Source organism: Mobula birostris, chromosome 13 (genome assembly GCF_030028105.1).
Source record: "Mobula birostris isolate sMobBir1 chromosome 13, sMobBir1.hap1, whole genome shotgun sequence".
NCBI lineage: Eukaryota > Metazoa > Chordata > Chondrichthyes > Myliobatiformes > Myliobatidae > Mobula > Mobula birostris.
In genome coordinates, this window is record NC_092382.1 from 30824398 (window position 1) to 30847290 (window position 22893).

At 47.1% G+C, this 22893-nt stretch overlaps 1 protein-coding gene, 1 long non-coding RNA gene and 1 other non-coding gene across 4 annotated transcripts in view; 1 reads left to right on the top strand and 2 right to left on the bottom strand.

The window, feature by feature from the left end:
- LOC140208687 (uncharacterized) overlaps positions 1-3625 on the bottom strand; it is a 32938-nt gene extending 29313 nt beyond the window's left edge. For both annotated transcript variants that reach the window (XR_011888873.1, XR_011888872.1), the window contains exons 1-2: positions 3485-3625; positions 1782-1884 (exon numbers count right to left, since the gene is read on the bottom strand). This is a non-coding gene — a long non-coding RNA (uncharacterized lncRNA). The remainder of the gene's footprint in view (positions 1-1781; positions 1885-3484) is intronic.
- LOC140208711 (uncharacterized) overlaps positions 1-22893 on the bottom strand; it is a 126971-nt gene that overhangs the window by 97039 nt on the left and 7039 nt on the right. The window lies entirely within an intron of this gene.
- LOC140208738 (U2 spliceosomal RNA) lies at positions 3973-4163 on the top strand. The gene has a single exon (XR_011888897.1). It is a non-coding gene; the product is annotated as a U2 spliceosomal RNA (small nuclear RNA).

Sequence of the window (22893 nt, forward strand, 5' to 3'; positions counted from 1 at the left end):
TCGTCCTGCTCCACGGTTTGGACCCTTGATCGGTAAATGATCTTGGAGGATTCAGCGGCAAGGTGCTGGGCTTTCGGGCTCTTCACCTCTCGCAGTTCCTCCCCGACATCCACCCCCTTCGACTGCAGAAGGAGGAGTTACTGCAACTCTGTCTGGAGTTTACGCAGTTCCATATAACCATATAACAATTACAGCACGGAAAGAGGCCATCTTGGCCCTTCTAGTCCACGCTGAACTCTTACTCTCACCTAGTCCCACCGACCTGCACTCAGCCCATAACCTTCCATTCCTTTCCTGTCCAATTTAACTTTAAATGACAACCTCAAACCTGCCTCGACCAGTTCCTTCTGCTCCTGGCTTGCTTTCTGGATACCCTTGCGTATGAAGAACTTCTTGATGTTCTCCTTGGTGGCTTCCCACCAGAGAACTGGGGAATCAAAGGTTTTCAAGGTTTTCCAACCTGTGTACTCCTCCTCTAGTCCTGCTTGTAGCAGAAAGAGTGAAGATGTATCAATTAGTCGGCCAGGCAGCATCTCTAGGGAGAGGTACAGTCGACGTTTCAGGCCGAGACCCTTCCTTCAGTTAGTCCTGACGAGGGGTCTCGGCCTGAAACGTCGACTGTACCTCTTCCTGGAGATGCTGCCTGGCCTGCTGCGTTCACCAGCAACTTTGATGTGTGTTGCTTGAATTTCCAGCATCTGCAGAATTCCTCGTGTTTGTGCATCAGTTAGTGATCTCCAAACTGAGTTGGGTCTCACTGATGTAGAGGAGGCTACACTGGGAGGAAGAGTGATTATGAAAGAGGTGTAGGGATAGATGTAACACTTATTGTGGTTGCAGGGTGTTTGGCAGACGAGAGTCACAGCGAGAGTGATCCCTGTGATAAATGGAGACGGACGTGGAGAGGAAGATGTGCCTGGTGGTGAGATCCTGGTGGAGATAGTGGAAATTGCAGAGAATATGTTGAATGCAGAGCTTCAGTGAATGGCAGATGCAGAAAAGGTAATCCTATCGTTATTATGTCGTGGAGGGGACATGGGGAGAGGGCAGACGTGCAGGAAATGGAGGAGTTACGGGTGAGTTCTGTATTGATTGCAGTGGGCAGGAAACCCCTTTATTGATTGAAAAAAGATTTCTTGGATGTCCTAGCATGAAAAACCTCCTCATAAAATCAGATGCAGCAGAGACAAAGAAACTGAGAGAAAGGAATAGTATCCTTGAAAGTGACAGTGTGAGCAGAGTTTCCATAGGTCCATTTAATGTCAGAAAGTAACTGTTGTGGACAAGGTAACTGTGGGAGTCAGTAGGTTTGTTAAAGAGGCCAGAAGGTAATCCGTTTCTGGAGACAGAGAGAGACAGATCAGGAAAGGGGAGTGAGATCATGAAAATGGACCAAGCAAATTTGAGAGAGGGGGTGTATGTTGGTGGGAAAGTTGACAAACCTGACGACAACATGAGGAAATCTGCAGATGCTGGAATTTTAAGCAACACACATAAAAGTTGCTGGTGAACGCAGCAGGCCAGGCAGCATCTCTAGGAAGAGGTACAGTCGACGTTTCAGACCGAGACCCTTCGTCAGGGCTCACTCCAGACTAAGTCTGACGAGCTCCACACGGGAGCTGGAAACAGCATCAATGACGTCATCAATGTGGTGGAGAAAGTTTTACCTGTCTACCTTTGAACGCTCCAAAAACAGCCCAAAATTTTAAAACAACACCAAATTACTTCACTATACTCAATGCGGCACTAGCCAAAGGGCAGATTACAAATCATTTCCTTACTCAATGAGAAAGGTTCAATCTTCTTCCATGGTGTCAGGTAGTTTCTTTGCATCCCAATCGCAGTACTCTTGGCAACTCACAGCAGGCTGGTCCCAGGGTAACTCTGTAACCCAAAATCATAGTCATACTTTATTGATCCTGGGGGAAATTGGTTTTCATTACAGTTGCACCATAAATAATAATAAAACCATAAATAGTTAAACAGTAATATGTAAATTATGCAAGGAAATAAGTCCAGGACCAGCCTATTGGTTCAGGGTGTCTGACCCTCCAGGGGAGGAGTTGTAAAGTTTGATGGCCACAGGCAGGAATGACGCTCTGTACTGCATCTCGGTGGAATGAGTCTCTGGCTGAATGTACTCCTGTGCCCAACCAGTACATCATGTAGTGGATGGGAGACATTGTCCAAGATAGCATGCAACTTGGACAGCATCCTCTCTTCAGACACCACCGTCAGAGAGTCCAGTTCCATCCCCACAACATCACTGGCCTTACGAATGAGTTTGTTGATTCTGTTCACACAAAATAATCTGCAGATGCTGGGGTTGTTGATTCTGTCGGTGTCTGCTACCCTCAGCCTGCTGCCTCAGAACACAACAGCAAACATGATAGCACTGGCCACCACAGACCCGTAGAACATGCATCATAAAGACCTGTGGCTAGTACATTCTGCCCAGGAGATGTGCCCTGGCACTGAAGAGCAATCTCCCTGTTCAATCACAGCTACACTACCATTTAAAAGAAAATGATTAAAATAAATTTGAGAAACTTCAGCCTTGCAAACAGCCAAGCTTTAAAGTTCCCAAACCACAGCGGGAGAAAGGCAAAGAAGTCAGAATGTTACAGTGCTGGTTATTTAACATTCTGTAATCTACAACTTAGTATTCTTCTATCACACCAATAGTGTTGAACGAATAGAGTTCACTGCATAGGGTTATTGAAACGCTAATCTGTGGCTGGTCCTGCAAAAAAAAAAATTGCTCCCCAGGGATGGACGAAAGGAACTGGGAGAATAATATAACGACGGAATGGCAATCTTTTGAAATAAAATAGGTGCTGGGAATACTTGCCACTTCAGTCAGCATTTTGCAGAGAAATAGAGCAAATGTGTCAGGTTAATGGTTCTTAGAACTGATGAAAGATCACTGCCATGATTAAGAATCACATCTGAATCATTAACTGCTTCTTTCTCTACAGAATGCTGCATTACCACCAAATCCTTTTCGGCATTTTATGCCTCTTTTCCCCAGATTTCCACCTTTTTTTTTCCTCCTTGGAGACGTAGTAAGTGATACAAGCCATAGGTCGGAGAATGTTGTTAAATGCTGGATGGAGCTGGACAAACTTAGGCAAATACGGAATGTTCATAATTACTTCCGGTATTTGGCTGGTGGGATACGGCAGAAAGGCCTTCGGATGTCAGGAAAGTAGTATACCCACATTCTGCCGATTATCTCCGATTTGTTAATGGAACCAGTTCTGGTCAACAAGCTTTCTTTACCAATGAAGTCCAGCCGGACGGTTAGATTATTTTCTGTGGAAATAATCCATTGACTGCAATGCCGTTATTTGCCACATGCCAGCTCACACTTAAATATTGTCCGAGTTGCAACCCTACCCCCTCCCTTTCATCCGACTCTATCCCGTCCCTCTCCCCGACCAACTCAACTACCCATCGTCCCCCATCAAACGACCTCACTTACCCCATTTACAACCCTCTCCTTCTTCGCAATCCCCAGCCATCGCTTCCACCCGATGTTCCTAGCCACCCTCCTCCCGTTTCCGGAGGACCCCCTCCCCAATCACCTGCCCCGCCAGGCTCGCCAAACGACCCGGCCGCAACTTCGCTTCTCTCGCTGCAACGCCTTCCGTAAACGTCATCACGCTTGCAATGACATCAGACGCTAGAGGGCGGGCAGAACAGCTGAGGAGGAGGAGTTGCATACAAACCAGGGCCGCCTCTCTCATTTGGTTGGCGGAATATCCGCTATTTTACATGATCAGCTGTATTCCGAAAGAGATTTCGCGACAAGGGAGAAAAATACAACTTATGTCAAAGACTGAGCGAAATTACACCAAACCTACTTCAAAAGTTGAAGAGAGGTAGGATAAATCGGTGTCCTGTAGACAGTCGGTCCAACTTAATAGAGGGAAGACTAGCAAGATCCGAAAGGGTCCGGACATTTGTGGTATCGCTTCTCGGCCTTTTGGCTAAGATCAAGTGTAGTATCTGTTCTTATCAGTTTAATATCTGATACGTCCCTTATCTGGGGACCATATATTAAATTGATTTTTGGAACAGGGAGATGGAATAGGGGCTTGCTCCGTCCACTCCGCGCATCGACCCGGTATTGCAGTGCCTCCGGGAACGGTGCACCTCCCCTCGGGGAAACTAACAACAAATGAAAAACAGAATCCGCTTGTCTCTATGCTTCCTGTTTCTGCCTCGTACTTTTCGCAGGCTACATTTGTTTTTAATGAGGGGACACAGCAGCTCAAAGGCAACCATGGGAAAATGGCAACAGAAACAGCACGCACACAATTTACAGCAGTCGTGGATAAAGTCAGGTCGGCAGTAAAACACACGCAGACGATTAATAACGAACGTGGGAATAAAGTACACACACACACATCCAAGGGAAAAGTCAATACGATGCCCGAGCCCCTTCACTGTACAGGCACGGCTCAATGCTATCAGGGACAATCACCAACCCTATTCAATGCACAGCTTACCAACAATTTCCTCCAGCGCTGTTCCACGGTTCTCAGCCTGGAATGAAGCAGAGTGGTCCCTCGGAAAAGGCAAAGAGAGCGTCCAGCCCTTTTCATGCAGGAAGGCTGAAGTGCCCGGCCCAGGTAATGCACAGGAACGCTAACGGCTCGGTGCCGGCAGGGTTAAGCTGATTACAAGGCCGGTGGTTAGGTGTGCAGTGATGGGCGAGGGGGGGGTCAATCCTTGATTGGCAGGGGGCGTGTCTTCTGACCAGGCGTGGGCAGTGCTGTCACGTGACAGTCAGCACAGTCCACCCCTCGGCAGCCTCGCCACTCGCCAGGCGTTACCGCAGTGAAAAGGAAAGGAATACATCTTACTCTATTTATAAGGTGAACGCTATATCTGACTATACAGAACTAAAGAAAGACAGACGTGCTCATAAAAATTTGGCAGACAACATAATATACACACAGCGATGATAAATAACGAGAATGAGTGCAATCGCCCAGTTGCCCACCACCCCACCGCCACAAAGCTCCTTCCACAGGGTGCAGAGGTCAGGGTTGGGGATCCATGTCCATGTACAGCTGCCTGCGCGTAAAACGGGGAGGGCTTGTCTCCAGCCCTTGCCTCTGCCCCCACTACATCTATTCAAGGAGGGTGATACCATCCCGCACGGTCCTCCCGTTAGCTGGTGTCATGAGGGGCAGGATCACTGACTATATCGGGGTGCGCGGTGCTGACCAGGTATCCTGCGACGGTACCGGTCACCCGGGTGTTTTATAAAAAATTACGGTCGCAGGCTCCCTGGTAGATGCCGTTGACCAGCGCCCACTCTCTAACAACCCGGGTGCCCTGACTGACCGTACCCCATTGCGGGCGCCGGTGTAGATCCCACTCCAGGAGGGTGGGGTATCGGACCCTCACAGCGGTCACCACCCGATCCCACAGGGTAGAGCCTACCCGGATCTTCGGCTGCGGCGCCCGTGGGGTGTTGTTGATCAGACAGGCTCCCCGGGGCGCTCGCCTCTTAATGAGAGAGGCTCATGTTGGGGCCCCCCTCATCCCACAGCCGGAGCAGCCCCGCGGCCAGGTGCTCGCAACGTGGGTCCAACTGCTCGGGCCAGTCCACCGGTTTACCGTGGTCCGCCAGGCCTCAAATCCCTCTCTCGTCGGTCCAGCCGGGAATCCTACGCTCGGTGCCTCTACTGGCCATTTTGCCCCTGTTCCAGAACACTTTCCCCACGCAGCGCCAGTGAGGAAACAGATTCTGCAGGTCTCAAAGTCAAGGGCTCTGGGCTCACAGTCTGGGTAGTGAAGGATTTTATTTACAGAAGGCAAACGGGGGAAAATGGCAACGGAAGCAACACGTGCACAACTTACAGTAGTCGGATCAGCAATAAATCACATTAAATCGCGTGGGGACAAAGTATACAACCACCCTTGACTTTGTGCAAGCGCGGCTCTTCTGCTTAGGGACAATATCCACACACCCAACCCTATTCAAAGCACAACTCACGGACAGCAGGGTGGTCCCTCGGAGGCAGCACAAAAGAGAAAGGGTCACGCACACGTGGGCTGCTTTATAGGTCTGGAAGGTCCAGCCCAGGTGATTCACAGGGAAGCCAATGGCTCGGTGCCAGCAGGGTTAAACTGATTACAAAGGCCAATTACCCGAGGCCAAGTACAAGGCTAATTAACGAGGCCAATGGTGAGGTGTGCATTGATGGGCCAGGCGGGGTCAAACCTTGATTGGCAGGTGACGTGTTTCCGGCCAGGTAAATGGGCAGAGCCGTCACGTGACGGTCCCGACCCCCCCCCCCCCCCCCGAGTCCAGATGCCAACTGCGTTTCATTGGCTTTGTATCTGGAGTCGGCACAATGACAAAGCTGCGTCCGGTCTGATCTAATCACTCAATTCAGACCCAAACAGGAAATGTGCAGGTTTCATTTAAACCCCTCCATGTGTATGAACACTAATTACTATTCACATTCCTCCAGCCTCACTGGACAGGAAACATCAAGTGAGAAACAGCAGGAGGCGGCCATTCAGCCCCGCTAACCATCAACAAGATGACGGCTGCTCTCCCATCTCAGCCACATGTTTCTGCCCGATCCTCATTTCCTCGATCCCTTCGGTCTCCACACATCTGCCGGCCTCTGTTTTATGTGAGGACGATCACTGAGTCTTCACCGGCCTCTGTGGTGGGGATTTACAGACATTCACCACCCTCGGAATGGAGACATTTCCCCTCATCTCAGTCCCGGACAGTCCACCCCCTTTTTCAGAGACTGGGATCCCTGGTTCAGCCGGTAATGATGTTGTGCATTTCAATGTGTTCACCTCTCAGTCCTCGATTCTCTAAATGAAAGGGTTATCACATTTGATCTTTCTTCATATGATGACCCCACCACTCCAGGGATCAGTCTGGTGAATCTTCATTGCACTCTCTATAACAAATACTCTCTAATCTCTTTGTTAATCCTCTATGGAATTAATTTCCATCTTCTGCAGCCCCGTGTTGCCCCAACCACTCACCTCCCACCCCCGTCACTATTTCCACCTTCCCACCTCCCCCTCACCTGGATCCACCTCTCACTCCCCAGCTCTTGCCCCATCCCCACCCCTCACCTCTTTTCTCGGACTATTTCCCGTCCACTCTCAGTCCAGAGGGAGGGTCTCGGCCCGAAATGTTGACGGTCCATTTCCCTCCACAGATGCTGCCCGACCCACTGAGTTCCTCCGGCAGTTTGTTCTTTGGTCTGTGTGACCCGTGTTAGTGTGGGGAGCGGGATTTTACACCATATTCCCGGTACAGTCTCAACAAAACACAAATAATTGTCACTTTTCCCGGACCATCGGCCCCGCTTGCAGGGCAACAGTCTGCCGGTGTTTGCCCCCCAATGTGGTGAATCGCCACCACCGTGGGCTCAGACATTTCCACAGATGAGCCCCTCCTGTCCCCACCGGGACAAACATCCTGTCCGCCCCCTCTCTCACCATCTTCATCCTCTCCCTCCCCGGGGAACCGGCATCAAACCGACGGGCCGAGCGGTCTCCTCCTACCTCTCAGCGACACATCAGACTCCGGCCGCAGGAGACGCTTCACAAACGCCCCAACTTCCCTCGGAGGGAAATGGAAATAAATCAGAAAGCGGACATTTACTTTGACGGTTGTCCCGCCGTGACGGAAAGTTCGGGAGACGGAGTCAGCGGGGGTAACGCCCTCTCGGCTGGTCCGCCTCCACTATTGGTTGTAACCAGTGATTGACATCGTTTCGCACCAATGGGAATGGCGCAGCTCCAGACTCCTCTGTTGACAGCGGTGGGGGAGGAGCTGGTCACGTGATTAGTAGCCCGGCCGTTAAACCGACCAAGCTCGAGCTCACCAGCGCGCGGGGCACAAAAGGCCCCGGATGATCGGTTGAGGTGAGAAGGGGTCTCCGGGTTGGGGGTCTCACCGGGCGGCGTTTTCAACACCGACTTCGGATAGTTGCTGTGACTCCGGACTCCGTGACCCGCAATCCCGGGACAGTCCTGCTCTCTTCCCTCTCTCTCAGCCCCACCATCCGTACACGGGCCCCGGGGAGCTTCCGGCTGATGAGGGAATGGGAACCGATGGGTCTCTCAGACAGAGCTGAGCTCCAGCTGTCTAAATGCAAGGATCGGGAACTCGGAGAAAGGGAACAAAATCTTTTACATCAGCTGTTGTGAAAATCACCTTTGTTCTGCCTCCAGTCACAAACCAGAGAAAATCTGCAGATGCTGGAAATCCGAGCAACACACACAAATTGCTGGAGGAACTCAGCATTAGTACTCTTTTCCATAGATGCTGCCTGGCCTGCTGAGTTCCCCCAGCATTTTGTGTCTGTTGCTTGTTCCACCCCCTCTTGTTCTGGACTTTCTACCCGTGAGAACATGTTTTGTCCCACTCTCTCTGGGTACATAATGATATCAAACACCTTTGTCCTGGGCAACAAGTAGCTTTCACATCACAAATGTGCCAGACTCCAATGAGACAGACTACTGCCCTTCCCTTCATATTCATTGGCATTGCCATCACTGAGTTCACCACCGTCAGTCACCTGGGGGAGGGTTCAGGGGAAATATTTATGTACAATACAGAAACTGGTGTTACCTGTGTGTATTGTGGTGATGCAAAAGTTGCTGAAGAATTTGCAAGTGGGAAGAAGTGGAGTGATATTTGGAAATCTGACTTTTAAGCGTCATTTAGCAAGCAAATGACACATGGACCGTGTGCAAAAGCTCTGGCAAGAAAATCCATCATTACCTGTTACAGGCCTGCAACATAGGTTGTGTGAGAGTGTAGATGAACTTAAACAAACCCAGAGGAGATCAAAGTTCTTATAGACAGTGATTTGATAGCTGTTAAAATGAATACCTCTCTATATAAAATTCACTGTGCACATGTGGAAAAATTGCATAATACAAGCTTTATGTGCACACTGGTCATTACAAATTTGAGGGGAGATTGGTGGGAAGGTGGGGAGACCTCCGGTGTCCCTGATGCCATGACGTACAAGATGTGCATCCAGCTGCAGCTTGTAACCCTGCAGTTTAAGGAGTTGGAACTTGAAATGGATGAATTCTGGATCATCCAGGAGTCGGAGGGGGTGATAGATATGACATGAAGAGAGGTGAGTTACACACAAGGTGCAGGATACAGGAAACTGGGTGAGAGTCAGGAAGGGGAATGAGGTTAAATAGCCACCGCAGAGTACTCTTGTGTCCATCCCGCACAACAACAGGTGGAACCACTTTAGAAACTGTTGAGATTACCTGGCAGAGAAAAGTCAAAGGGGTGAGAGGGGATTTGTTAGTTAGGGGAACAGAATAAGAGGGGACTAATATCCCAGTGGTAAGGCTCGCTAGTGCTAGTGATGGGGGGAGGGGTGGTGTGGTTAAAATAAGTTGTAGGGGGAATGGGAGCCAGAATGACAGAACAGATGGTGGAGAGGGTGAATTGAATGGAATTGACTTTATTGCATACATCCTTCATATACATGAGGAGTAGAAATCTTTACATCTCCATCTAAATGTTAAAAGTGCAATTCACAGTAATTTATAACAGATAGTTTATACATAGGACAGTCGATATAACATAGTTTACAATTGTATCAGCATGAATTAATCAGTCTAATGGCCTGGTAGAAGATGATGTCCCAGAGCCTGTTGGTCCCTTTGCTGTGGTACCGTTTCCTGGATGGTAGCAGCAGGAACAGTTTGTGGTCGTGGTGAATTGGGTCCCCAATATCCTTTGGGCCCCTTTTACACACCTGTCTCTGTAAATGTCCTGAATAGTGGGAAGTTCACATCTACAGATGCGCTGGGCTGTCCGCACCACTCTCTGCAGGTTCCTGCGATTAAGGGAAGTACAGTTCCCATACCAGGCAGTGATGCAGCCAGTCAGGATGCTCTCAATTGTGTCCCTGCAGAAAGACCTTTGGATTTTGGGCCCCATCCCCAACTTCTTCAACCATCTGAGGTGAAAGAGGTGCTGTTGTGCTCTTTTCACAACACAGCCGGTATGTACAGACCATGTACATGAAAGATGGCAAATGGAGTTTAATGCTGGTGAGTGTGAGGTGCTACATTTTGGTAGGATAATCAAATTAGGACATACATGGTAAATGGTAGGGCATTGAAGAATGCAGTAGAACAGAGGGATCTGGGAGTAATGGTGCATCATTCCCTGAAGGTGGAATCTCATGTGGATAGGGTGGTGAAGAAAGCTTTTGGTATGCTGGCCTTCATAAATCAGAGCATTGAGTATAGGAGCTGGGATGTAATGTTAAAATTGTACAAGGCATTGGTAAGGCCAAATTTGGAGTATTGTGTACAGTTCTGGTCACCGAATAATAGGAAAGATGTCAACAAAATAGAGAGAATACAGAGATTTACTAGAATGTTACCTGGGTTTCAGCACCTCAGTTACAGAGAAAGGTTGAACAAGTTGGGTCTTTATTTTTTTGGAGCGTAGAAGGTTGAGGGGGTCTTAACAGTGGAATTTAAAATTATGAGGGGGATAGATAGAGTTGACGTGTATAGGCTTTTTCCATTGAGAGTAGGTGAGATTCAAACAAGAGGACATGAGTTGAGTGTTAGGGGGCAGAAGTTTAGGGGTAACATGACAGGGAAGTTCTTTACTCAGAGAGTGGTAGCTGTGTGGAATGAGCTTCCAGCAGAAGTGGTAGAGGCAGGCTCGATATTGTCATTTAAAGTAAAATTGGATAGCTATATGGACAGGAAAGGAATGGAGGGTTATGGGCTGAATGCAGGTTGGTGGGACTAGGTGAGAGTAAGCATTCAGCATGGACTAGAAGGGCTGAGATGGCCTGTTTCCATGCTGTAATTGTTATATGGTTATATGTGAGATCCTCGGTGATGTTTATGCCGAGGAACTTAAAGCTGTTCACCGTCTCAACCCCAGATCCATTGATGTCAATAGGGGTTAGCCTGTCTCCATTCCTCCTGTAGTCCACAGTCAGCTCCTTTGTTTTTGTGACAATGAGAGAGAGTTTGTTTTCTTGACACCAGTCAGATGTTGTTCAGACCTCAGACAGAGTCAGCAATCAAATGGTTGAGCATGGTGCGATGAATGTGCTGAACTGTGTGTATCACAATGCAAGAAGCATCGTAGGAAAGCCAGATGAGCTCAGGACAGGGAATTATGAAGTTGTATCCATTGTGGGGACTTGGTTGCATCCAACAGTTTGAGGGATTTAGAGAAATAAATTTGTAGAGAGATTGCACCATGCCAAGATGCAAAGGTTGTTCCAGTAAGTGATTTTAACTTTCCATATATTGACTGGGACTCCCATACAGCAAAAGGACGAGATGGAGTAGAGTTTGTCAAATGTGCCCTTAATCTGTAATTTGAATTCCTGACGTAGAAGTGTGCAGTAAGCTGTTAGGAAATGATCCAGGGCTGGTGACAGAAATTAGTGATCATAATGCCATGAGATTCAAAGTAAATATGGAAAACGAGAGGTGCACCACGGGTTGAGATTCTAAATTGGAGAAAGGTCAATTTTGATGCTATGAGAAAGGCTCTGACAAGTGTGGTTTGGAACAGGCTGCTTTCTGGCAAAGGAGTACTTGGTAAGTGGGAGGCCTTCAGAAGTGAAATTTTGAGGATGTAGAGTTCATACATATACATGCCTGCTAAAATAAAAGTTGAAAAGTTACAGGTGCAGGGAACCTTGGTTTTCAAGAGATATTGAGGCCAGGATATTTTGTTCCTCTAAATGCCTCAGACTGTTGGGTGCTACCAAGACGCATGAATGACAACAGTATCATGATTCCATGCCCTGAGCTCACCTGACTTTTTTAGTTGTCTGCTTTTGGTTTCTGAAAGTTTCCCAACAGGTTTTGGGTAAGTTATTGGAATGTATGTGCAGGAACCGGATATATACTGTAAGTATTTGGATAGGTGTGGACTGATAAAGGATAGACAGCATGGCTTTGTGCACGGTAGGTCATGTCTATCCAATCTTATAGAGTCTCTTGAGGAAGTTATGAGGAAAGTGGTTGAAGGCAAGGCAGTGGATGTTGTCTACATGGACTTTAGCAAGGCACTGGGCAAAGTCTCATATGGGAGATTGGTCAAGAAGGTTCAGTCACTCAGCATTCAAGATGAGATAGTAAATTGGGTGAGTCACTGTCTTTGGGAGAAGCCAGAGTGTGGTAGCACATGGTTGCCTCTCTGACTGGAGGCCTGTGACTAGTGGTTTGCCACAGGGATCAGTGCTGTATCTGTTATTGTGTGTCATCTATATCAGTAATCTGGTTGATAGTGTGGTTAACTGGATCAGCAAATTTGTGGATCACACCAAGATTAGTGGTGTCGTGAACAGCAAGGAAGACTATCATGGCTTGCAGTGCAATCTGGATCAGCTGGAATAATGGGATAAGAAATGCAAAATGCAATTTAATGGAGACAAGTGTGAGGTGTTGCATTTTGGTTGGACCTAGGTCTTACACAGTGAATGTTAGGGCACTGAGGATTGCTGTAGAAGAAAGGCATCTGAGAATACAGGTCTGTATTTCACTGAAAGTGGTGTCACAGTTAGATAGGGATGGAAAGAAAGATTTTGGCACGTTGGCCTTTTTGAACCAAAGTACTGACAACAATAGATGGATGTTCTGTTGACTTTGTACAAGACATTGGTGAGGCCTAATTTGGAGTATTGTGTGCAGTTTTGGTCACCAACCTACAGGAAGATGTAAAAGAGGTTGAAAGAGTTCAGAGAAGATTCACAAGGATTTTGCCAGGTCTGGAGGACTTGGGTTATAAGGAAAGATTGAGCAGGTCAGGACTTTATTCCTTAGAATGTAGAAGACCGAGGGGAGATTTGATTGTGATAGAGGGGTATAGATAGGGTAAATGCAAGCTGGCTTTCTCTACTGAGATTGGGCGGTACTACAACCAGAGGCCATGGGTTAAGGGTGAAAGGTGAGATGTTAGGCGCACATGAGGGGAAACTTCTTCACACAGACGGTCATCCGGGTGTGGAATGAGCAGCCAGCACAAGTGGTGCATGCGAGCTCAATTTCAACATTTAAGAGGTTTGCATAGGTACCTGGATGGTAGGGGTATGGAGGTGGGTAGTTTAAATAGTTCAGCACAAACCAGATGGCCCAAAGGGCCTGTTTCTGTGTTGTAATTTTCTGTGACTGTGACAAGAACCTGAAATAATACAAAAATTCACTCTAAGTCCTTTTAACAGCTGTGTGGACCAACCATTCATCTCAGCAGGAATTTTTTATATGGCGTTAAAACTGTGGCACTTTAAGTTAATAATACATAAAAGAAAATCCCAGATGCATGTCAAGAAAGACTATTTGTGAGAGGGTGTTTCAGTTACTGTGGGGCCAGGCATCCATGGGGCTCAGCAGGAACAGGGAATAATACCAATGGAGAGAGTCAAACTGAGCCAGATCACAGATTGGAGATGGCAGAAATGCCCCATTCTTTTAGAGACAGGAAGAGCATCAGAGAATTTGATGGTCACTCCAGATACCAGCACTGTGCCCATTCAGAAGATGATTTCTCTGTCCAACTTGGGTTGAACCTCACTGTAACACTGTGATACCAGATCAAACCTTGGCAACTCAAGTAATCTCATCTGAAATGTTGTCCTACACCAATTGATGGATTTTGTAAATCTTTTTACAGGTTAAAAACGAGAAAGAATTTGCCTCCAGCAATTTCAAACACGGCACGCCAGTTTTGTTGTCCCTGTCAAGATATTTAAGAACTGGAGCAAGGGATCGACCATTGTTCCTGTTCAGACTGTGGGGAGGTATTCTCTCAGTCTTCTGACTGACTGACATGCCCGTAACTTTCCAAGGGAAAGGCCGTTCACCTGCTCAGATAGTGGGAATGGATTCACTCGGTTATCTCAATTGAAGGTATATCAGCAAGTTCACACTGGGCAAGGCCATTCATCTGTTCTGTGTGTGAGAAAGGATTCAGTTGGTCTTCCCACCTGTGGACACACCAGTCAGTTCAGACTGGGTAGAGGCTGGTCATCTGCTGAATTTCTGGGAAAGGAAAAAGGATTCACACAGTCATCTAACCTAATGGCTCACCAGCGAGTTCACACTGGGGAGAAGCCATTCACCTGCTCAGAATGTGGGAAGAGATTCACTGATTCATCCATCCTACAGAGACATCAGCGAATTCACACTGGGGAGAAGCCATTCACCTGCTCAGAATGTGGGAAGAGATTCACTCAGTCATCCGACCTACAGAGACATCAGCGAGTTCACACTGGGGAGAAGCCGTTCACCTGCTCATTCTGTGGGAAGAGATTCACTGATTCATCCACCCTACAGAAACACCAGCGAATTCACTCTGGGGAGAAGCCGTTCACCTGCTCAGACTGTGGGAAGAGATTCACTGATTCATCCCACCTAGAGTCACCAGCGAGTTCACACTGGGGAGAAGCCGTTCACCTGCTTAGAATGTGGGAAGAGATTCACTAGGTCATCCAGACTACTGGCACACCAGTCAGTTCACATGGGGGAGAGGCCGTTCGCCTACTCAGAATGTGGGAAGAGATTCACTGATTTGTCCACCCTACAGAGACATCAGCGAGTTCACACTGGGGAGAGGCCATACACCTGCTCAGAATGTGGGAAGGGATTCACTCGGTCATCCAACCTACAGAGTCATCAGCCAGTTCACACTGGAGAGAAGCTGTTCACCTGCTCAGAATGTGGGAAAGGATTCATTCGATCATCCAAACTATTGGCACACCAGTCAGTTCACACTGGGGAGAAGCCATTCAGCTGCTCAGAATGTGGGAAGAGATTCACTGATTCATCCAACCTACAGTGTCATCAGCGAGTTCACACTGGGGAGTGGCCATTGTTATGAATCCCTAGGTTTCATTTTCTGTGGACTGTCATTTTAAGAGAGAGAGAGAGAGAGAGATTAAGAATGGAAATCAATCTGACTTGCAGCTTGTTTACATTGCTCACTGCTTGTTTAGTTTTAACCAAGGACACAGATACTCAGTCAGACGGAGATGAAGGAGGATAAATGGAAGGATCGAAACAAGGGAACTACTGGCCAAGGGTCACTGTTTAGAACTTTCCACTGCCCACAAGGGTGGGTTAATTATCGATTCAGCGAACATTGAATGTGTGGTTGTCACCTCATTTGATCCATAGGAGTGGATCGGATTTGGGGTATCCTGTGAAGACCATTTATGTGTTAACACTTGCCTGGGTGTGGTGTGGTAATTCACTTGAAGACGATACCCCTTGTGACAAGTCACTTTCTGTGATAATTCATAAATGGATTTGGAACGACGACGGATAACATCTACAGCGACTGTTCTCTCGTTTTACCACCATGGATACTGTGGAATTCACATTATTGCCTTCTCTCGACATTTACCCTGGATTACAAATATCCCTCTCTCCTCAACTGCTCTGTGGTTGAACTGAACTCTCATAGTTCACCATCTCAAGACTCCAAGCCTTGTTTCCCCCGAGCTCAATAGTTTGGGAGTTATATTTATACACACGTACACATAACACTGTTAACTTTTGTTTATCTTGCTTAAGTTACTATATTGTTAGTAGATACTAATAAAGATAGTGGATTTAACATCAAAACCAGACTCCAGGTGTAGTCTATTGCTGCTGTTTCGTTTCTAAAGCGTTACATTTCATAACAAAATTTGGGCTTGCATCCGGGATATGCACAGATTTGAGGGCGTATTGATTAATTATCGATTTCATTGGAGAAATCCCTTTTGATTTATTTGTGTGTGGAAAATCAGCAGCAATGGATGTTGATAGATTTCTGGAAGCGCCAACCTCTGAGGCACTAAAGGACACCAGAAGGATTGAGTTGTTGATTATTGCTAAAAGGTTAAAACTTGCTAAGGTGAAATTGACAATGAGGAGGTCACACATGCAGAGGATAATAGCTGAACATTATGTATATGAGGGTGTGTTTAAAGTGGAGGAGTTGGAGATGTTTCCTGAAAGTAAACCTAGTGAGCTTGGGCTCCTGTACAAGTTAGAAAAATTAAAGATGGAGGCTGTGGAAAGGCACAGGCAGTTTAAGGCTAGAGAGGCAAGAAAACAGAGAGAAGAGGCAGAAAAACAAGGAGGAATCAGAAAGGTAGAGGATGTTCCAGCTGGAAAAGATAGAGAGATTGCAGCAAAGGGGTCTAGCGTGAGACTCTGGTGATAAGTTTGAGGCCAGTCGGGAAGTTAAACTGGTACCTCCATTTGACTCTGTCCAACTCCAGCACATTTTTCCTGAAATGAGTCCCTACACTGCTCATAATTGTCCGTGTGGTTTAACCATTGCCTGAAAACATCTCAACAATATATCCTTATGGATAGACCTCTCGTAATGAATGGTAGCATCATATTTACATAACTAATGGTGAATGGCCAGGGTGAAGAGTAGAAGGAAAGGCTATGGGCAGTGATTTTTTTTTTAACTGCAAGGAGAAATCGATATTCGTGCCTTCAGGTTGGAGCTGTGCAGCTGGAGTATTATGTGTTTCTCTTCAACCCTGAGGCTGTCAAATTGAGCAACTCCAGCCATTGCTATTCTGCCATCATCCATGCTAGTGTCCCCTTCCAATCAACTTTGGTGAGCTCTTCTCCCATGCCTCTGTAGTTCCCCGCACTCCACTAATAATGATGCATCTTCTCGTACCTTTCCCCTCTCAAAGTGCAGGGTGAATTGTAACATGTTATGATCACCAAGTCCACGTTTCCTTTACCATAAGCTTCGTAATCAAATTTGGGTCATTACACAACACCCAATCCAGAATTAACTTTTCCCTAGTGGGCACAATTACAAGCTGTTCAAAAAGGAGTCTCATTGGTATTTTCCAAATTCCCTCTCTTGAGATCAAGCACCAACCTGATTTTCATAATCTACCTCCACCATCCCACTCATGGACTGTTTGCCCCACTCCCATCTGGGTAGACGACGCAGCATCCTCACCAGGACGGCCAGCCTCTGGGACAGCTACTTTCTCCAAGCAGTAAGGCTGATAAATGTCTCTACCCAACTAACCCACCCATTCCACATCACCAAACACATCTACTTTATAATTTCCTGTCTGTCATCTTATTTGCAGACATCCCCTGCCGAGCGTCACTTTATGGACATCCAATCAATCCGTGCACAGTATATAAGCTGTGGATATATGTTTTTACTATTGTGTTTTTGTGTTCCTTTGGATCCAGAGTAATAACTATTTTGATCTCAGTTACATTTTTCTGCTGGAAATGGAATTAAACAATCTTGAATAAACATTTCAGCAGACTGCAGCGTCACATTTCTGTCTCTGTGTTCCTGCAGCAGAGCGCCACCTGGTGACAATGGAGTCCACAAATCAGGGGCTCCTGTTATTGTGGCAAATCACCACCGGGTGGCAGTGTTGTCCACAAAAGGGAGAGGTTTACAGCGATAAGGAGGGGTGCAGGGGGCTGGAAGCCAACTCTGCAAGTGGATGAAGTGCCAGTCCTGCCCCAAACCACCCTCCCCACCACTAGTCAGGGTCCCAAACAGTCCTTCCACATGAGGCAACTTTTCAACATCGTGCCTGTTGGGGTCATCTCCTGTTTCCAGCTTTCCAGGTGTGGCCTCCTCGACATTAGTGAGACCCGATGTAGTCTCTGCATTCTGCACTCTGTCCCGATGAGACTCTGCAGATATTGGAGATGCAGAGTAACAAACACAAAATGTTGGAGGAAGTCAGGAGGTCAGGTAGCTTCTACAGAGGGGGATAAATCAAAACAGAGATTTCCTGCCGAGACCCTTCATCGGGACTGGAACTGGGAGAAGCTGGAACAAGATGATGCGGGGAGTGGAAGAGTCCAAGCTGGTAGATGACAGGTGAAACCAGGTAAGAGTGAAGGTGAGAGGGTGGGGGAGGTGGGAGATGAAGTGAGACGCTGTGAGGTGGGAGGTGGAAAATTCAAAGGACTGAAAAGAAGGAATCTGATAGGATAGGAGAGCGGACCATGGGGAAAATAGGAAGTAAAAGAGGAACCAGAGGGAGACGGTCCACAGTGGAGAAGAGAGAAGTGGGGAGACAGAATGGAGGAGACAGGCGTGTGGGTTTGATAAAAAGGAAGAGGTAGAAGTTAAAGATATCGATGTTCATGCCATCGGGTTGTAAACTACCCGGATGTAATATGAGGTGTTGCTCCTTTAACCTGAGAGTGGACTCATTGAGTTAGTTAAACGATGAACCGGAAGGGAGAGTGGATTAATAATTTTCCCCTGGCATCCCTATTAAATCAATCCTCTCTCACCTTGAACCGGTGCCGTCTGGTTGTTGGTTCCACAAAAGTGGGGAAAAGGACTGCGCACGTTCCCCAGTTCTGTACACTCAGGGTTTGGGACACCTGCATCATGTCAGCCTCAATCTCCTGCACTTCAAGGTGTGAAGTCCCAACCTGCCCAGCCTCTCTCCAGAACTCAGTCCCTCGAGTACCGGCACCATTCTCGTAAATCTCTCCTGCACTCATTCCAGATTGACGTCCTCTCTCCTACAGCAGAACCACCAAAACTGGATACAATAATCCAGGTGCGGATACCCTAACAATACCCTAACCCTAATGCAACCTCACTAGACTCTTCTTGAGCCATGAGATATGAGACAGAGACTGCTCAGCCAATCGAGTCTGTTCCACCATTCCTTCGTGTCCAATTGATTCTCTCTCTCAACTCCATTCTCCTGCCTTCTCCCCATAATCCTTGAACATCCTTTTTAAATATACTCAATGACTTGGCATCTCCTCCGTCCATGGCAATGAATTCCAAAGATTTACCACTCCCTGACTCAAGAAATTCCTCCTCATCTCTGCTGTCAGTGGATGCTCTATACATTGAGGCCGTGGCCTCTGGTCCCAGACCCACACAGCGTAGGGTGCATCTTCTTCATAGCCACTCTGCCGAGGCCTTTCAATATTTGATAGGTTTCAATGAGATCCCCTCTCTTTCCTCTGGACCAGTGAGTACAGGGTCAAAGATCTTAAGTTAACGCTTTCATTCCTGGAATCATTCTCGTGAACCTTCTCCGAACCCGCTCCGATATGAGCATATCTTTTTCTCAGATGGGAGGTCGGAAACTGCGTGATCTGACCAATGTGTTATAAAGCTCCAGTACCACATCCTTGCTCCTATATGCTAACGTTACAGTTGTCATCCTTAACTCAATCTGCAAGCAAACCTTTAGAGACTCCTGTTCACGGAGTCCCAAGTACCTATTTCTGATTTTTGTATTTTCTCCCATTTATTTTTTTCTCTCCGTCTTTATTCTTTCTACCAATTGTACATGACTGGACACTTGCATACACTGTATTTCATCTGCTACTTCGTTGTCTGTTCTCCAAACCTATCAAAGTCCTTCTGCAGACTCCAGCTTTGCTCTAAACTACCTGTCCCGTACCTATCTTTGTATCAACTGCAAAGTTCATCACCCAGGTATCAATTCCGTCATCCATATCATTCAGATTTAATGTGAAAAGATGTGGTCTCAATACTGACCCCTACGGAACACCATTAGTTAGCGACAGCAAAACAGAATTCTCCACATTATTCTGACTCTTTCTGCCTTGTCAGTCAATCTTCGACCCATACAAGCATCTTTCCTGTAATTCCATGAGCTGTGATCTTGTTCAGCAGCCTCACATGCAGCGACTTAGAGACATAGAAAACCTACAACACAGTATACAGGCCCTTCGGCCCACAAAGCTGTGCTGAACATGTCCTTGCCCTAGAATTACCTAGGCTTACCCATACTCCTCTATTTTTCTAAGCACCATGTACCTGTCCAGGAGACTCTTAAAAGACCCTATCAATTCCACCTCAACCACCGCCACTGGCAGCCCATTCCACGCATTTACTACTCTCTGCATAAATTTACCCTTGATATCTCTTCTATACCTACATCCACGCACCTTAAAACAATGCCCTCTTGTGTTAGCCATTTCAGCCCTGGGGGAAAAACCTGTCTGTCCACATGATCAATGCCTCTCCTCATCTTATACACCTCTATCAGGTCACCTCTCATCCTCTGTCACTCCAAGGAGAAAAGGCCGACTATTTACACTCAACTCCACTTAGATTAACACTACCTTGGATGGAAGGAGGAAGAGAAATAACACACATGAAAAAAAAATCACAACCTGTCAGATAAAACTTACAAGTATATATTTTCATCAAAAATGAACAGGATTGAGCACTCCATGTGTGTATCTGCAATCATGGTAAGAAATACAGACCAGAAAACTTAAATGAGAGGCAAACTGAGAAAAATGAATCATCACTATGGAAGAAAAGATTAACCAGTGGAATGAGTATGACCCTCCATGGGAGAAATCCCAACGATCTGAGCAGACCAGATGGTGACAAGGAAGCATCGAGCACCTGACAGAGAGTTGGAGACCTCTTCCCTGAAACAGAGGGGTTCCTTGCAGAAATACAGGACAAGGTGGTTCACAGAAAGAAAAAAAAAATCAAAAACACATACAATACAAACAAACGAGGCAATAAATGCAGCAAATGCCGAGAAACCAGACACAATCCAACACATTCCAGGATCCTCTAGCAGTTTGAATCAATCTGGTTACTTATGAAGGTACAATCAAGAGGCAAACATCATTCACCAAAATCTTGCTTTAAAATACAAACTCATGAATGAGCACCATAACTTCATTAAGGCACCATAAATTCAAGCCTGATCCAGTTAGGGACAGAATCTCACTATTTATAAGATAATCAATACATTATTACAGATAGGATAATCCAAAATAAACATCCAGATATAATATTACAGGATAAACACACAGGAACAACTCCCTCAATAGATAAAACCATTCCCACCACACACATGTTCCTCGACCAGTGGAGCACCTCACCACAGGTATTGTTTGTGTCATCAGTCAGACAACCAAATTATTTTCTCTGTCAATCAGCTTCCAACGTTTCCACTCTGTCATTCGCTGCCACACCCCACTGCTGACTCCCTTCTCATCACACGTTCTTACCCCGACCATCGTCCAGAGTCCCAAACTCTGCCCTGTGCAAACCCGCCTCTGGTTTCTGACCCTGCTCCGTTGAACATCCAACTAATGGTTTCCCATTCTGCTTTCAGTCTTTAGAGGACAGGGTGTTTTCTAACAACCCTTTAGAAGCAGGAAAATGACCCATAATGTGGAAATGAGCCCTGAATAAGGAGGTTAACACAGCCCAGAGATGAGAGGGGTGAAGAACATCTCAGACAGAACTGCAGTCAGCTCGACTTCTTCAGTCCGCAGAAAATTCAACGGAAACCTCCTCACCCACAGAGTGGTGACTGTTTGGAACTCATCACCCTAGGGAGAGCGAGAGATGAACAACAGGGGAGGATTTAAAAGGACTGTCATGGGACAGAATCACTGGCCGGGTCCAGCCAGCCGGAGTTAACTCTCTACTGTACACTAGGTGTGTTATAAATTCACAAGGTACCGGAGACAGAGTTAAAATAGAACTGATTTATTTGTCACAGATCCAGAATATTAAACTCCAGTCCCACTAAAGGTGAATATGTAGAAGAAACTCCTCCCATGCCCAGTGACCAGGGTGCAGAACTGGGTGTGGTGAGCAACAGCAATAATTGCAGAGTTCAGCACCTACAGTCACTCTCGAAATTGCATTCAGCAACAGTGATGGACAAATATCCAGCATTCAGCTTATTGAAACTTTCTCCCCATTGTGAACCCGGTCATGTGTCAAAAGGTTAGATAACGGAGTGAATCCCTTCCCACATTCACAGCAGGTGAACGGCCTCTCCCCAGTGTGAACTCAATGATGCACATTTGTTGGAGATGGCTGAGAGAATCTCTTCCCAATGCCTGAGCAGGTGATCAGCCTCTACCCAGTGTGAACTCGCTGGTGTCTCAGTAGATTAGATGACTGAGTGAATCCCCTCCCACAGTCTGAGCAGATGAATGGCCTCTCCCCAGTGTGAACTGTCTGGTGTGCCAGTAGTTTGGATGACTCTGTGAATCCCTTCCCACATTCCGAGCAGGTGAACGGCTTCTCCCCAGTGTGAACTCGCTGATGTACCTTCAGACTGGATGAGCAAGTGAATCCCTTCCCACAGTCTGTGCAGGTGAATGGCCTCTCCCCGGTGTGAATTCGCTGGTGTCTCTGTAGGTCAGATGACCGAGTGAATCCCTTCCCACAGTCTGAGCAGGTGAACGGCCTCTCCCCCGTGTGAACTGACTGGTGTGTCAGTAGTTGAGATGCCTGAGAGAATCCCTTCCCACAGTCCAAGCAGGTGAATGGTCTCTCTCCAGTGTGAACCCTCTGATGTACCTTCAATTGGGATGACAGAGTGAATCCCTTCCCACAGTCTGAGCAGGTGAACGGCCTCTCCCCAGTGTGAAATCGCTGATGTACCTTCAGATTGGATGAGCGAACGAATCCCTTCCCGCAGTCTGAGCAGGTGAACGGCCTCTCCCCAGTGTGAACTCGTTGGTGACTCTGTAGATGGGATGACTGAGTGAATCCCTTCCCACAGTCTGGGCAGGTGAATGGCCTCTCCCCAGTGTGAAATGACCGGTGTGTCAGTAGGTGAGATGCCTGAGTGAATCCCTTCCCACAGTCTGAGCAGGTGAATGGCCTTTCTCCGGTGTGAACTCTCTGATGTACCTTCAGCTTGGATGCCTGAGAGAATCCCTTCCCACAGTCTGAGCAGGTGAATGGCCTCCCCCCAGTGTAAACTGATTGGTGTCTCAGTAGGTGAGATGCCTGAGTGAATCCCTTCCCACAGTCTGAGCAGGTGAATGGCCTCTCCCCAGTGTGAACCCTCTGATGTACCTTCAGATTGGATGAAC